We start from the raw sequence: 15326 nt of genomic DNA on the forward strand, positions 1-15326 counted from the left end.
CTAATCCCTCCAATGAGGAAGCTGATTCATTTTCCAATGCACCTTGTACCTTACCTGAATGTCTTCAGCAGACATCTCAGGATACATCAGTGTGTACTAATGAGGAACAAGTTGTTGCTCATGTTTACTCTATTGAGCCAGTTGAGCCCATTTTGAGATCAATCCAGGCCTCCTCAGCCAACAATAAATCGTTAACTAAGGATGTTCATGCTGATGATCTCGCTGATGATGAGTTTCATGATGCCTCAGCAAATGCTGAGGATATGGAGTCTGCTGATGACTCCAACATCAATGATAACTCAACTCAGTCAAATGACTCAACTGATCATCCTGTCGCTGAACCCACTGTCACTATCGACCTTTCTTCATACAATCCTCTCCCTGCTGTCCCCATCACTCCATCTTCTGCTGATACTCAACTAGGTTCTTCAAGTGTTCCTTCACTTAGGTGGACAGCAAGTCACCCCGCTCACCAAGTCATTGGTGATCCTTAGCAGGGTATTGTCACTCGATCAGCGACAAGAAACACATGTCTTTATGTAAACTTCTTGTCAATGATCACTCCCAAAAATATTGGTGAGGCAATGGTTGATCCCTCTTGGGTTGTTGCCATGCAAGAGGAATTAACTCAATTTCAACGACAACACGTCTGGTTTTTAGTTCCCTTACCACATGGTAAGGAACCTATTGGTACCAAATAGGTATATAGAAATAAAATGGACGAAGACGGTGTTGTTATACGCAACAAGGCTAGGCTGGTCGCACAAGGTTATCTTCAAGAAGAAGGAGTCGACTTTGATGAAACCTTTGCTCCAGTGGCCAGATTAGAAGCTATACGCTTATTTTTGGCACATGCTGCTTATCGTGACTTCAAGGTCTATCAAATGGATGTTAAGAGTGCCTTCCTAAATGGAAAAAACTCGATGAAGAAGTCTATGTCGAGCAGCCACCTGGTTTTGAAGATCCAGCCAAGCCACATCATGTCTATCGTCTTCATAAGGCTTTATGTGGTCTTAAACAATCCCCTAGGGCTTGGTACGACACCCTCTCTGAATTTTTCCTGTCGAACAACTTTCAGCGAGGATCCATTGACAGCACTCTTTTCATCTTTCGAAGAGGTGCTCATATACTGTATGTCCAAATTTATGTTGATGACATTATCTTTGGATCCTCTAGCACTAAACTATGCAAAAAGTTTAGCTCCCTTATGTCATCTCATTTTGAAATGAGTATGATGGGAGAATTAACCTTCTTTCATGGTTTGCAAATACGTCAGCTCGCTGATGGTATTTTTATCAATCAGGAAAAGTATATTCGAGACATGTTGGCTAAGCTTGATATGTCTGATATTTCTCCAAAGCTAACTCTCATGTCTCCTCCCAATAATCTCCATGCTGATCTTAATGGTAAGCATGTGAACCCCACTCACTATCGTCGGATGATTGGCTCGCTAATGTATCTTACAGCGAGTCGTCCTGATATCATGTTTGCCACTTGCTTATGTGCAAGATATCAAGCATCTCCTAGAGAATCTCATCTTCTTGCTGTTAAGCGAATCTTCAAATACCTGAAAGGTACCATAACCTTAGGTCTTTGGTATCCCAAGGAGTCCAATTTTGATCTTGTTGCTTACTTTGATTCTGACTATGCTGGCTGCATGTTAGATCGAAAGAGTACCAATGGAGGATGTCAATTGTTGGGGGGAGGTTAACTAGTTGGTCTAGTAAGAAACAACATACAGTGTCCATCTCCACTGCTGAAGCAGAATATGTGTCGGCAGCGAATTGTTGTGCACAAGTCCTCTGGATGAAACACCAACTCGCTGACTATGACTTAGACTACACTAAGATCCCCATTATGTGTGACAACACAAGTGCAATTGCTATCACACATAATCCTGTTCAACATTCGAAAACCAAACACATAGACATTAGGTATTATGAAACTGATGATCAACTCGCTGACATCTTCACAAAACCCTTAGATGAAAAGAGATTTAAAGATCTTGTCAGTAGGTTGGGGATGTTGAATGGTGACTCAGCTATTTAACTTACATATCATTTGTAAGCTTAAATGGAGTCAGCAAGTTTAAGTTTGTCTTGCTTGCTAAACAAAATAAAGGCAATGGAAAGCCAAAAGTTTCCATCTAGTCCAATAGCAAACGGTTATTGGTAAAGACTTCTAAAATCCGTTTATCCCTGTTGCTTTGGGAAAAAGAAAAATGAAGGCAATGGAAAGCCAAAAGTTTCCATCTAGTCCAATAGCAAACGGTTATTGGTAAAGACTCCTAAAATCCGTTGATGGCTGACAATTTACCAAAAATTGTATCTCAGCGACCACATGTGTGTCATATGCTCGCTGATATCTAATATAAAACATTTCCTTATCGATAGGTTCGCTGAGACATGTTCTATTTAAGATAAAATAAAACATATTAAATAAAACATAGGACTAGATCTGAAATTCACTATTTCGGATGTAACTATGTTGGCAACGTGGCAGTCTTTTGTGCCACATGTTATACACTTTTACAAAATAGGTTACCCACTTGTTTTACTCAAGTACGTCATCTGTCCACTTGAGACTGTGACTGTGCCTCTGATGGTCTGTTCCTGTCAGACGCATACGACGCACACTCAAGTATTTTGTAAATATCTTTTTTCAAAACGTTACTCACAAAGTGTTTTATATATATATATATAGGTTTACAGTTGTTAAAACAACTGTAGATGTTCAAAATGAGGAGAGAGAAAAACTTTTTTTTTGTCTTTTCGTTTTTGACCAATCATATTCCTTCACCACACCCTATATATACAAACTCATACTCATACTTTCATTTTCACGCTTTCTTTCAACTATTCACTCTCTTTCCAATCTCTTAAAATCTCTCAAAAATTGTTCATCTCCTCTAAATCTTAATCTCTACTTCCTCCGTTCTTTGCATCTTCACATCTCTATACTAAAATCAAAATGGCTTCATCATCTGAAACTCCATCTGCTTCCGCCGCCACTCAGAAATCTTATCTGAATTCCTCTTCCTTCTCTCCATCCTCCAACATTGTAAAATCTTCTAAGATCTCTTTCACTGCTTCTGAGATGGTTGTTAAGCCTAATAACCATCTCGGCTCGTCTGACGTACCGAAAGGTACAAAAGCATATAAGCCTATGTTGGATTTTATCCATGCTTCCCCTGCCAGTCTTTGTATAATGGCATATCCGGAAAAGATATATGTTCATCTTCTTCGTGAATTCTGGTGGACATGCAACTATGATGAGTCCACCCAGTCGATTGTGGGTACTGTTCGAGAAGGGACAAAAACTGTCACTATCACTCCGGCGTCCCTTCGCCAAATCTTTGGGTTTCCTCAAGAAACCAATGAAAATAACTTTGTGGAGCCTGCTACTGAAAGTGAATGGAAAGCATGGCTGCCGTCGATTGGGTATAACTATAATCTTAAGAACCCTCCTTCCACGATTCCCAGCAATCCACTTAAGCAAAATCTTCCAGGGATCTGGAGAGTTCTTTTTACCCATGTAATTCAATGTATGGGTGGAAATTCTGGGTCATACAATCAGGCATCCACTACTTCTATGCCTATGATTCATGCGCTTGCAGAAGGGAGGTTTGTTGACTTTGGGCTGCTGATCTTCAATGACATGAAGAAGAAGATCTCCATGAACAATAGGTCACATACTGTACCTTTTGTTAGACTATTCTCAGTAATCTTCAAGGAAGCTCTCCGTGATGCCTACTCGCTGCCAGACGCTTCAACAATCCCAATTGCAAGGGTTGGGAACAACATATACAAGCAGCCAGCTGAACATCTTGTTGCAAGGCTCACCTCTCACATGAAAGAGGTATTATTTTCTTTAAACTCCTCTCTATACCCCAAAGACAGCGACTGGGAGGTAGCACTTCTTTCTGATGAAGTGGCTGATACGGTCGCTGTGGATGCCCAAATGCCTTCGGAGGCTGGTTCGCTGGAAAACCCCCCAGCGACCTCCAAAGCCTCCAAACAAGCCAAAAGAAAATCTAAGGCAGCATCCCCAACTAAAGATATTCAATCTTCACCCTCCGCTGTCGTCCCAAAACGAAAGCGGAGTAATACAAAGGGCAAACCAAAGGTTAGGATGTCCTCTACGCCCATGGACACTAGTACCCAAGCCACCCCATTAGCAGCCTCCTAACAGGCTGTTGACGAGTTAAAAGGGAGCAGCAAGCAGCCACCTCAAATTTCTGTAGGAGAGGTTGGTGAAGATATTGGGTCACCCCAACCCACTAGAGGTCTAAGTCCAAATCCACCCCAAATAAATATTCCCCCTTCTTCTCAAATACCTTCTGAGTCGTTGACAGCAGCCAGATCATAGGTGATGCTAGAGTCAACACCCTCTACGGCCGATGATACCTTAGTGCAACAACACACTGAGGTTGAGGCACTAGGTTCCCTTTCCCCAAACTCTATGAATGTCTCAGAAACTGTTTGTGCAGGGACCGAGACTAACTTTTTTGCAGACTTTGAAATAGAAGACGAGTATGGCAGCGAGTTTGATCCACAAGATGCTCAAGCAGAAGTTACACTCGCTGCCGCTGAAGAGAGTGAAGAAGAAGTGGTTGTAGGTGAATTTTTGGAAGGTGATATGGGCTATATAATGATTGGGGAACCTCAAAATAATGAAGAGATGCCCGAGATGCTTGCTGAAATGCCCCCTCCTCCTTCTTATTCTCCAAGGCCCACAACAATTTTTGAACCTGTAGGACACTTTGGAGAGTTTAAGACTGAGCTTAATAATGAATAATTGCATAGAAGGAAGGAGCTATGCAAGAATCAACGCATTAGGCCGGGAATGTATGTTGAAGTGGAAGAATTGGATGATGAAGTGATCATGGAAGTACCCCCTATGCATCATCCAGATTTCTTTGGCACTCCTTGCTCCAAGTACCCAGTCTCTCTAAGAACTCTAAGGATGCCAGATCTTGACGATGCTGAAAGGATGTACACTGCAGTTGACTTGCTTGGGCTTGATTATGTTGAAACATATCAATTGCAAGAACTGTTAAGAAGAATACAAGTGTGTCAAAGTTAAGGAAACAGGCATGGGTACTTGTATGCATGGTTAGTTGATCTGGTTGCCCAAGTACATTTAGAAGCGCATACAAACTTTCAATACTTGGTGCACAGCAGTGATAGTCTTAATGATGGGCTGGCTGAGTAGAAAGATGTGATTATCAGAATGATTAAGGCCCAGCAGCAACACACTGCATCAAATGAAAGGCTCTTCAAGAAAAATCAAACCCTTCTAAATGCAAGTATGAATCGGGTTAGTGTCTCAAACTCCTCTATCTCTGCCTCGTTAAACAAACTTAAAGAACAAATTGCTAAGTCAGCGACGACCACTGAAAGCACTGCCCTTCTCTCTTCTCTTCAACAACTCTCCCAATCAAATATTCTCTTCACTGCTCATCTCAATCATCTTCAAAACTCAATCAACTCCTTTTCAAAAAATCAAAACAATTTTCTCTCAACTCTCACAAATGAAATAGCCTCTCTTAAATCTTCTTTAAACTTCTCTTCATCAGCTGCTGATAAGCTAAGGATAGATGAATCCATCAGCAGCCAACGCAAGCTTGAAAAGGAGGTCTCTGACCTCAAACAAATGATGAAGGAGATGATGGGTCTCCTCAAAAAGGATAAAGTGGAAGTAGCAAGTACTCCAGCTACTTCCAAGGGGGAGAAAATTGCGGTTAACGAGGACACCCCAACTGCTGAAACTATCCCCCTCGCTGCAAAAGACAGTGTACAGGCAGCAAGTGTTGAGGGGGAGCAAGCTGAAGAAGAAATTATAAAGCCCGCTGAAGTTGTGCCAAGGAGGCCAATAAATGTGTCCTCTTTCAAGCCAACTGATGAGTTTCATGCTGCCCTTGTAAAGAAGTATGCTGATAAGGGAAAAGCAGCAGCAGTAACTCAAGGCAAACCACCTAAGGTTCCCATCTCAGCAACTGCACAGAAAGACAAGCTCATGTCTGGTGCTCTTCCCAAGACTTCTTCAAAAGCATATGCTGAACTCACTCCCACTGAGATAGTCATCCAAGAAGAGTTGAGGAAAAAGAAAAATCAAGAAGAACTATCTCAGAAACTGATAAGTGAGCTGATTGTCAATGAGGAACTTGAGGGTGCTGATGATGAAACTAAAAGGTTAGCCGAGCAGTCTGGTGGCTTGGAAGCTCTGAAGAGGAAAGAGCTTGAATTCTTTGCGAGTAAGGAGAAGAAGCTTGAAAAAGCACGCCAAGCCTATCTTACTTCAAGAGAGGTGAGGCAAAGAAAAGAAGAGATCATGTGGATCAAGCCTGCTCTTACTCAGCAAGGAATGAACCTTCAAGTTCAGAGGAAAGGTGTGCCCAGGATGTTCACTCTTAAGAATGTCAAATCTGACACCCTTGGGCCCACTGAGTGGATCGAGATCTATAAGCTCATCAAAGACAACAAAACACCGGTCTTTGATCCACTCCTAAAGATGGTTGGTGATCAAATCAAGCAGACAAGGAGGATGGAAAAGAAGTACAAAATTGAAGACTCCTTGCTTAGCGCTGCCAGACATCCATATTCTCCTCCTCCTCAGCAACCCAGAAGTGGTGTCAAGAGGACAGCTTCTGGTCAGGTTACATCCTCTCTCCCCACCATGCTTAGAGCTTTACCAAAATCTGATATTGGGGAGGAATCATCACTCAACCTTCGCATGCCTATGACTGCTATTTGTGGAAGGGTTGTACAGTGAAGATCTGGGAGGTTTTTGCTTTATAAATGTTCATGGTCATGAGCTCTTCTTCAGGACCAGTGAAATCTCCATTGCTCCCTCTGGATTTCTTGTTAAATTAAGAAAATATTGCTCAAGGACTTCAAACAATCCAAGATTCATTCAGCTGATCGATCAAGAGCTAATGAAGTCCGAGAAACAAAAATACAAGGCGTTCATAGAAGTAAAACAAGAATCCGTGTGGGAGTAGATTAATACTTGTAATTTTTTTACTTTGCTGTATTTGTAAATTGTTCGTCATATATAAAATCAGCATTGTACCAAAGACCTCTTGTCAAATATTTATGATTGCAAACCTTCTATTCAGCTAAGTCTCCTCAGCGAATAAGGGGAGATTGTTGGATCAGGGATTCGCTGAGGGACTCAGCGAGTGACTCATTCAGCGAGCTCTCAGCGAGCACATACATTTGCAAGCATGATCTATCTTCAAAGTCTAAAGGATGTGTTCAATGACTCATCGTCCAGTATTTGCAAGTCAAATATGAGCGGGAATTTGAAGAATAGAAGAATGGTCCCAAGGACACGTGTTGAAAGATCAAGATAAAGCCATGTGACCTTGTACTACTTCTGTGCAATGTAGTTTCTCTTTCATACCGTTTTTGGAAACAAACAAGATGAAGGAAAGAGACCTATGCAGATCTGATTGATCCACCAATAGATAGTTGACAACCTTCATGTGTCAACATCTACTAGGGTAGTCATGTGATTCCTTATCTGCCTATAAAAGGAATCACTTGACCTAGCCACCATGCGGTTGATGTGTTCCACAGTTTTTACTTTATTCTCTTTTGTTATTTGTTAAGTTTTTATGTGTTCAAAAACTTAACATATTTTTCTGTTTATTGTTGTTGTTGTTAAACAACCATCCATGTTTTCATCGTTTAGTTTGAAATACATATAACTAAACAAAGTTCTTTACTTCTCGTCTTTGTTCTTGTTATTTCATATTTATCTTACAAGTTAGTTAATCAAACACAAGTAGTGCATTCTAGGACCATCAGTGTTTGTCTCAAAACCTTAAAAGTCCCTTTTGGCAAAAGGAGCATACGGCTAAAGTATCTAGCTGAGTTGAATGTGAAGAAGAAGCAAGCTGGTTCGGAAAGTGCTTCAAGTATCTTCAAAATTGAATATTATGCGTTGTTATACAAATAATAATTCAATAGCAAAGAGTCAAGTTTAACTTGGACTCTAATTATCTTTGACATAGTAATCTTGTTTAATTTTGTCAAGAAAGGCATTTAAAGACTTCTAAGGGACGGTGTCTTAAAATCAAATGATGAATTATTTGATAAATGCATGGATTTGACATTATCATTAGCAAGAAACGCATTGGAAATCTTCATTATGAAGAGATTTTGCAATCAAATGAAGAATCATTTGATAAATTGCGTGTTTTTGGGATTGTCGTTAGCAAGAAACACATTGGAAATCTTCATAATGAAGGGATCTTGAAATCAAATGATGAATCATTTGATAAATGTGTTGTCGTTAGCAAGAAATGCATACTTCAAATTGAAGGGATCTTAAAATCAAATGATGAATCATTTGACAAGAGATCGTTAAATCAAATGATGAATCATTTGACAAATGCATGCCTTGTGGTTTCGGCAATATGACAAGAATACCTTTTCCGCATAAAACCGGAGAGGGCTAAGGAATTACTTTGACTAATACATTCAGGTGTATGTAGCCCATTTAGGCATGTGTCGAGGAAAGGCTAGCTACTTCATCATTTTTATGAATGATTTCAGTCATTATGGTTATGTTTAATTGCTTTAAACATAAACATGAAGTCTTCGAAATATTCAATGAATTTAAAAGTGAAGTAGAGAATCAACTCAATAGAACCATCAAGATTCTTCGTTCGGATCGAGATGAAGAATACTTAAGCCAAAAGTTTAAGGATCATCTAAAAGCTTGTGGATTTATCCAAGAGCTTACTCCTATATAAGGGTATATGTGAAAGGATAAATCAAACCTTGTAGAGCATGGTAAGATAAATGATGAACCTTAAGACTCTCCCATTTCATTTTGGGATTATGCTCTAGAGATTGCTGCATGCATTCTCAATATAGTTCCAACCAAGAAGGTTGACAAGACACCGCATGAATTGTGGCATGGAAAGTGTTCCTAAGTTGTCTTACTTAAAGGTCTGGGGATGTGAGGCACTCGTAAAATGAGACACGCTTGACAAACTTGAATCCAAATCTGTCAAGTGCATCTTTGTAGGACACCCAAAGGAAACGATGGGTTACAACTTCTACTTTCCTACCGAAAACATTGTCAAAGATTTTTTGATTTGCTGAGTTCCTTGAAAGGAGACTCATATCTCAAGAGGACAGTGGGAGGATTGCTGAACTTGATGAAACTCAAGAAGATGTGTCAACTTTTGTAAGTACTGGCAAATCTTCAACTTGGGGGGAAATGTTCAAAGAGATGAATCTCTAGGTGAACTACAAGTTGAAGATAAAGCGATTCCAGTTCGTAGGTCCTCAAGGACAATACGTGCTCGTGAAAGGTTAAATCTTATGATTGAGTCTGAAGAACACGTAGTAGGAGATTTGAATGAACCTCCTAATTTCAATGCTGCATTATCAGATCTGGAATCTGACAAATGGCTTGAAGTTGCGAATGTGGAAATGAAATCCATGAAAAACAATCAAGTCTGGAGCTTGGTTGACCTTCCACCAAATGGTAAAACCGTTGGGTGCAAGTGGATCTTCAAGAAGAAGACCGACATGGATGGAAATATACACACCTATAAAGCTCATCTTGTGGCAAAAGGTTATACTCAACTTTTTGGAGTTGATTATGAGGAAACCTTTTCTCCGGTTGCGGACATTAGAGCTATTAGGATCATCTTAACCATAGCAGCGTACTATGCCTTTGAGATATGGCAAATGGATGTCAAAACCATTTTCTTGAATGGTTTTCTAGACGAGGAAGTCTATTTGGTACAACCAGAAGGTTTTGTCGATCCTAAATATCCCAACAAACTATGCAAACTTCAAAGGTACATTTATGGACTAAAGCAAGCATCAAGGAGTTGGAATAAAAGGTTTGATGAAGAGATCAAAAACTTTGATTTTGTTTAGAATCCTGATGAGCCATGTGTATATCGCAAAGCTAGTGGGAGTAATGTTATTTTCCTTGTCTTGTATGTCGATGACATATTGATAATAGGATATCACATTCCAATGTTGAAAGACGTTAAATCTTATCTTGGAAAGTGTTTCGCTATGAAAGACTTGGGTGCAGCAGCATTCATACTTGGAATCAAAATCTATAGAGATAGAAGTAAACGGTTGATCGGATTAAGTCAAAGTGCGTATATAGATAAGATCTTGAAGAGATTCAAGATGGAAAATTCTAAGCGCGGGAATTTTCCTATGCAAGAAGGACTTAATTTATCTAGCAAGAACGGTGCTTCTACACCTGAAAAGGTGGAGCGTATGAAGAGAGTCCCTTATGCTTCGGCGGTGAGATCTATCATGTATGCGGTTAGATGCACTAGACCTGAAGTTGTGTTTTCGCTCAAAATATTGTTAGCCGATATCAGCAAAATCCCGGAGTGGATCAGTGAACTGCTGTGAAAAGTATTCTTAAGTACATACGGGCTACTAAAGAATTATTCTTGGTGTATAGTTGAAATCCTGATCAAAATTCAAATGGTAATAGAATTTGTGATGTTGGATTTCATGACTAATGAAGATGTTTCAAGAATATCAGTCGAGATACATCTTCATTTTAAATGAAGACATGGTGGAATGCTATGAGCTAATAGCAAACCACAGTTGCTATGTACATAACAGAATCTGAGTATATTGCCGTCTCAGAGAAGACGACATGAAGGTTGTCTGGATTAGAAAGTTTATTTTTGGATTTTAATATGATAATCCTCAAATAACACACCTATGGATTTGTACTGTGATAATTCGGGAGCAATTATCATTGCCAATGAACCTAGGGTTCAGAAAGGTGCCAGACATTACCTGAGAAGATATCACTACGTTCGTGAGCAAAGCGAATTGCGTGAAATCAAATTACTCAAAGTTCACACAGATTATAACTTAGCGGATCCTTTTACAAAAGCATTGTTAAAAGGAAAGGTCAATAAGTATGTCGTGGGTATAGGTTATTGCTAAGTTATATCATGTAAATCTGTTATTGGTATTTGGATAATGGGATGTTAAACAATTGTTATTTTCAATAAATGAATTTTTTTACGCGGTATAAGTGGTTTCATTTTTATAATAATTGTGTCCTATATTTGCATGTTTAATCCATGAATATTAGTTGAATATTCTAAACGTCCATTGTCGATTAATTATATGGGAATATAATTAAAGTAAGACAATTGTGAGAGATTGGTGAAAATATTTAAGGGAATATTTTGAAGATGGTGGATCGTACCAAACTCACATGATATTCAAAAAGTGAATATTGCACTTACCCCACAGAACGAATTATCATTTTATAGATCGGCATCATTAAATGAAATTCGTGAAATGGTTACTTTATTTATCCTTTGACTTGAGATACAAGTGAGTTATGCATGTGTGGATTGCATTTCTTGATATAGTTCCTAACTGTCCTGAACAAGGCAGTAATAAAGGGCTATTTTCAGAAATGTTGAGAAACGACATAGCCAGACACTTGTAGTCAATACAGGATTTGTTCTTTCAATTTGCAACTGAAGTATGATACCATTTGGCGCCCTCATTAATTAATTGAAGATTTTTGTGTGGCCACACCCAAATGAACTCAAGAAGTTGTCTTGACTAGTTTGGTAATCTTAATTAATTGTAGAAATGAGAAATATAATCGTTAAATTATGAAATGACATTGATCCATATTCATAATTAACAAGGGTATCTGAACAAAGGGATATTAAAGACTAAATCATTTCAGCTTGGCAATTTAAGAATCTATTCTTAAATATTTCCGGGAGCATTGGAGTGTTGCTAGACGCCAACCAATGTTATTGCCTTTATAATAACATGCTCAAGTGGGAGTTGTTGGAGTGTGATTATTTTATTATAAATCGCATGTCCGGGAATAGTTTAAGCCTACGGGGTCACACGAAATGACACGGTAACTCGATAATATTAATTGATATATTAAAGTAATATATTAATTAGTTTGATTACGAAATGATTAATTAAACATAATTAAAGGGTTAATTGTATTTAATTAATTAAAGATGAGGATTAAAATGTGAAAATTAGAAAATGGATTTGGGCCCTAAAGATTAAAGGGGGTCGGCCATAACAAGGCTTTGTAAGCCTTTGTCTAACTTATTTTCCAAGTAATGTTTAACCTAATTATCCCTATAAATAGAGGGCTTAATTCTAAGTTTTTCATTCTTTTCTTTTCACATAGTTTTCTCTCCTCTTCTCTCTTTTTCTTGAAGTGGCCGAAATTCTCTTTCTCTTAAGGGTTTTCGACTTCAAGTTAAGGGTTTGTAACAAAGGGTTATTCGGTTAGTGATCGGGGTACTAGCATACGTTATTTGGGGTGTCTAGTGTGCAATCGTAAAGGGGTTTTGCTTTAAACCCTAAGCATTAATAATAATCTTATTATTATCTTTATTGGAGCTTTGCATATGGTACACAACTCAATTCTATTCTTTGTTAATTAATTTGATTGCATATTTGTTTCGATTTCTTCCGTTGCGTTTACTCGTGATTATGTATGATTATATGCTTATATTCTAACAGATCTTTCTACCACGATTTTAATGTCTATATATAGAGTATTATCTGATGAGGTACGGATGCCTCTGTTTATATACACGGGTTTATTTTTGTTTCAATGTAGGAAAATAATGAGAGACATGAATGATGCAAGATTGTAATCTTAGGCTCTCATGGTGGAATAAAGAAACAATATTAAGGTAGATACATTAGTTGATGTTGGTAAATCCTCCTTAATTGCGGCTATTGAATCGTTGGTTGTTGAAGCACTTGAAGTCCCTGGTGCTCATAGGAGCCATTTCAAGGTATAACTTTATGTCTCCACTTTATGTTTGTGGGTTTAGTTTGGTTGCATTTTAACTGAATTGAAATTGATAGTTTGCCTTGCAAAGTAGTAGATGTTAAATGCTAGAAATCGTCATGTATTGGTACTGTTATACTGACAAACTATAAAACTTTATAGTCCATTGTTTAATTCGTGGGATTATGTGAAGGGTTAGATGAATTTAAGTTGATGATATGATGTTTAAACTTTTATGCATTTTATTGTGAGCGTTTAGATACATGATGATGATGAGAATGTGTGCTTCCTTATTTATTTTTATGCCAATGATTATAATGGATTTAACATATCTTCTATCTAGATATAACACATACAAAACCATTATCATACAAACTATATATATTGTATAAATCACTATCTTATAATTAAATTATTATATAACGTAACCACAATTTGTACATTCTATTTGAAAAACATCAAACAAGGTATAAATTTACAGTTATATATTGTAGAAACAAATGACAAACAAGAATGGTTAAATATTGCATATACAAGTGATTCGTTATTTGTTCTATGTAGTTTCTTATCAGGATTTCTGGCAATGTTGTGCAGTGACGCCGACTTAGCACATTATAAACAGCAGGCCATAGAAGAAATTTTGTAAGCCTGCTCGATACGGAGAATTTATATGCCATCAATCGTACATATTTTACAAATTCTTTGTATCATCAGTTATTTTGTCATTTATATGCAATATTAACCATACATAACAAACGTCTTAAACAATCGTGTAATTAAACGTTCAAAAGAACCCGTGCATCGCACTGGGTTTTAAACTAGTTCATAAACAATTTACAAATCATATATTAAAGCTAGACAAAAGTATCGTTTAAAATCAATATCAATATATAAATTAAAATGTCTAACGTGGAAAGATATGTAAATTATTTTATTGATTATTTAATTTAATTGCTATCTAAGTATCTATTTCAAGATTTGTTTAATTCTTTATTTGGATACATATGACATATTTTAAGGTAAATTTAAGATGCCTTCACTATTATTTATTACTAGTTTAAATCCTCTTAATATACGGATGAGAAATGCTAAAATGATTAATATTTTACAAACTTTTTTATATTAAATTACATGGCATATGATGTGAACCATCCATGTAATACAATTAACATTAATTAATTAATTAACCACAGTTAATCAATTATCTCTTGCTTTAATAGACAAATTAACTTTCTTTTGCAAAATTGTAACTGTTCTGCTACTACAACCCAATATAACTCTTTTTTCTTCTCTATCCGATCGTCTACCTCTCGTTCTTCTCCTCCATTATATGAGCAGAGTCAATAAACAAGGGTTATAAAAACCAATTAAGCAAGTTATTTATTTGAGGCCTATATGCAGAGATAAAACGTTGGTTACTGCTATTGATTGGCCAAACAATACAGGAGAAAACAAAACACACACATACACATATATATACATATATCTATAACTATATAATTTGTTTGACCAAGTACAGAAAATATTTTAAACCCAATAACTTTATATCAATAAAAAACGAATGAGAAGACAAGTAAATATCTATATCTATAGAATTTAGAAACATGTCCGTACAATCTTAATGTTATCATATCTCAGTAACTGAGTCTAAAACGAATAAGAAGACAAGTAAAATCGATTAGTATAAGAAAATCATGCAATGTCGATCAAAAAATCCCAAAAAATGAGGAAAAATTAGATTCATTTAAATTATAAATTATAAGCAACAATGAAAACCTAAAAAATAAAAAACTTGACAACAATCAAATGATTCAAAAACTTTAGGTTATTTGATGTATATGTTTGTGTTTTTGGTGAGAGAAAAGAAACTTTGTATTCATATTAGAGAACAGATTCATAGGTTAATAATGTATCTCCAATCGTTATTGAAAATTAGAATTTAAGATGGGTTAATTTAATTGTGTTTAATTATTGGTGTCATGAAATCATGAATTGGGTTAGAGATACGAATGCAGTTAGATTGAATGGAGAAAAAAGAGTAAAATGTTTAGATTGGATTGAACAGAAATAATATAATTCTGAGAATGAAGTTTTAACTATAGTTAATTAATTAATGTTAGTTGTATGACATGGAGATCCACATCATATACCATGTAAGTTAGTATAAAAAAAATTTGTAAAATATTAGTTAATCTAGCATTTCTCTATACGGATTCACTGTAAGATTTATTAGAAATCGATATAAAGATAGTCTTAGCTAGGTTTGACACATTTCCTTTCAAATCATAATAAGTTGAAGCATTTAAAATCTATTTAAATTCTAAGGGCTTTGTTTAGCAATTTTTTTAAATTAGTTAGACATTTAAATAACAGAATAATAATAATCAAATTGGTTAAACTCTTCATCGGTTTATTTATTTTTAATTATTATTCAAAAATTCGAACATATCATGATAATACTTTTCGGTTAAGGGTTGACTCGCGTAGTTTACGTTAAGTCCTTATAGGATTTAAGG

This window comes from Erigeron canadensis, chromosome 2 (genome assembly GCF_010389155.1).
Source record: "Erigeron canadensis isolate Cc75 chromosome 2, C_canadensis_v1, whole genome shotgun sequence".
Classification (NCBI taxonomy): Eukaryota; Viridiplantae; Streptophyta; class Magnoliopsida; order Asterales; family Asteraceae; genus Erigeron; species Erigeron canadensis.